The sequence below is a fragment of the Vanacampus margaritifer genome, chromosome 10 (genome assembly GCF_051991255.1).
Source record: "Vanacampus margaritifer isolate UIUO_Vmar chromosome 10, RoL_Vmar_1.0, whole genome shotgun sequence".
NCBI classification, from domain to species: Eukaryota; Metazoa; Chordata; class Actinopteri; order Syngnathiformes; family Syngnathidae; genus Vanacampus; species Vanacampus margaritifer.
In genome coordinates, this window is record NC_135441.1 from 21,220,001 (window position 1) to 21,222,500 (window position 2,500).

Genomic DNA, 2,500 nt, shown 5'->3' on the forward strand with positions numbered 1-2,500 from the left:
GCGTCAAAAATGTAGACGCAAAGCGTCTTCACGTGGCTGCAAACAAGCTAATAGAAAGACTGTGGCGCCTTGAGTCTTAACAGACTGATCTTGACCATGAAACATACTGGAAGTCGATTAACCAGAGTGTTCTGTGCCGTGTATTTGTTTATCAGCAATTGCAGTGACGTGAGTATAAAATTATGTTTCTGTTTAACTTGAGTTTTGTAACATTCTCCCCTCTTTCCTTCTCAATGTCTGTCTCATGAATCAGTTTTATCGGACAAAATGCTTTGTGTTTTTGAGCAGATTTGAAAAATGAGACTTGCAATGCAACTTGTTTTTTATGATAAACATACTTGTTCTTTTATAACTATGTGCCCGGGTACGTATATATAAGAGCAAAATAAATAATGTAGCGTAGTCATGTATTGGGACCATATATTGATGTGATGGCAGCTCTCCTGTGATAAACAACTGAAAACGCTGTGGGCATTTGTCTCTGTTTTAGTCAATTCATAGCTGCTTGAGTGTGGGGGGGGGGGGGGGGGGGGGCAGATGCTAGTGGTAGTCATCGATTAAATGAGGTTGACCGCAGCCATAGAGGCCACATGTTTAATTTATGTGTGCTGTGTGATTTTGACTTTATTCGTCAATATTTTTTCTTCTTTATTTAACCTGTACAGTATCTTCTAAATCAGATTTTCAATTCACAACTGAGGTCAACTGAGGCAACTGCAACATAGAAACATTGATATCTTACTCGTAAACTGAACTTGCCAGTTATATTTAAAAACAGTAAAGCAAAACAAAAATATTAAAAAGGGCTTTTTTTGGAGGGGTGCGGTTGTGAAAAAAAAACAAAAAAAAAAACACATTGCCGTGTCCAAAACAATTAAAGGGATTCTTGGCTCATTGAGCCATTTTCAGCAGTAAAAAGTTCATATTTTGTCCAGAATAAATTTCATATTTTCTTGTACAATTAATAACTTTAAAAACTAATTTTTCCACTAGTTGTCGACTGAAGATGACATCACCTGTGCTGAGGAAGTAGGTAACGACTAATCATGACTAAAGTTGAATTGTGAGTACAGACGCTCCCCAACTTACGAACGAGTTACGTTCCGAGCGATCGTTCGTAAGGTGAATTTGTTCGTAAGTTGCTTCAGTGCTATATTTTGTATTATAATTTATGTTTAAAGAGAATACGTACAGTACTGTACTACGTATGTTAGAGAGAGAGAGCGAGAGACACACACAGTGTACGTAATAAGATAAATAAAATGAAGTTTAACTTACTTTTGGAAGATGTACTCGATGCTTAAGGATTTGATGGAGGAGGAGGAGGAGGAAGAGGAGGATTTTATATCATGAGAGGTTCTTCGTCGTCGCTGGAATGGGCTTCAAAAGTTACTTCCTCCTCCGTAACTTCAATGTAGGAAGAAGTTGAGGGTCGCGGAGAAGAAGATGAGGGTTGATGAGTATCTTCCTTGGAGGATTTACTAGAAACTGGCCGAAAGAAGCGATCTAACGACGATTGCACAGTTTTCTTCTTTTTTCATCATAAATGATGCGGTAGCACTGTATGGCATCATTCAATTGATTTGCAACCTTTGTGCAACGTTCAATATTTGGGTCTTGCTGCTCGAAGAGTGCCATGGCTTCTTCTTCGACAGGCGTTTCTTCCTCCTCCTCCTCGACACGTTGCTGAGCCTCCAATGCTGGGTGAGCTCTCACAGCGCCAAGCGTCGGTATTAGCGGCGGAAAGAAGCACTACAGTACTCGGAAAAAGGCGCGCAATACAAAATCGAACTTACAGCATCTCTTTCCGAACATTTTTTGACATGCGCGCAGACATGTTCGTATGTACCGTTGTTCGTAACTCGAATGTTCGTAAGTAGGGGAGCGTCTGTATATACTTAATGGCTCTACCAAAGAATGTCTTATGGATTTTGTTTCATTACACCGTACAAAGAAGAATAGACCTAAACATCCACTTTTTTTCCACTTTGTTGGAATGTGACTGCTTGTCAAAGAAGCGTTCGTACTTCGCCCAGAATTCCCTGCCTCTTTTCAAATGACTCCAGATATGGGAAATAAACTCCTTTGTTAAACAAACCCTTTGGTGTCAAGTTAATCCCAAACCCCAACAAATCAGTAACATTCGGTGGTATGAATATTTTAAAGAGCTGCTCTTGAATCTTTGCTAAAGGGAACTGGGAAATCCATCTTATCTGTGCAAAGAAAGATCAATATACAGAAGACCACACTGCATATTAAACCTTTAATACACGTCCTAAGACTTGAGAATGCAGATTTAGTTTGTTTTTCCCTGCATACAAAGTAGAAATATTGGATAGTCAGTTAACTTCCATTTTTGATCACTTAAGGGGCACCGTACGTTTTGGACAATCAATCATTGGCACTTCAAATATCTTGGTAGTAAATTCATAACAACTACAAATTGGTGGAAGCTGGATTAGCGCGGACCGGAATCACATGACTTTCCGTTGGTGTATTC